Below are 304 nucleotides of genomic sequence, written 5' to 3'. Positions count from 1 at the left end.
TAATTAAGATTCAGTTGAATTAGGTACTTAAGTTGAGGCACCAAGTCAGTCCGGTATTGTATGCAGGGCATGAAGTTAGGATGTATGTATGTATGTATTTATATAGATAGGGTGATAAATTGAATATTAATTCAATTGGATGTCCATCTAGTGGTCATCCCTTATACACGTATATATATATATATACACATTTATATAATATCACCCTTTGGTCATGAATGACCATGGGATTACACATATACATATACATACTTACACATACGTACGTATATACATACACATATATATATATATATATAGAGAG

The sequence above is a fragment of the Octopus bimaculoides genome, chromosome 20 (genome assembly GCF_001194135.2).
Source record: "Octopus bimaculoides isolate UCB-OBI-ISO-001 chromosome 20, ASM119413v2, whole genome shotgun sequence".
Classification (NCBI taxonomy): domain Eukaryota; kingdom Metazoa; phylum Mollusca; class Cephalopoda; order Octopoda; family Octopodidae; genus Octopus; species Octopus bimaculoides.
Note: the sequence above shows the minus strand (reverse complement) of the source record.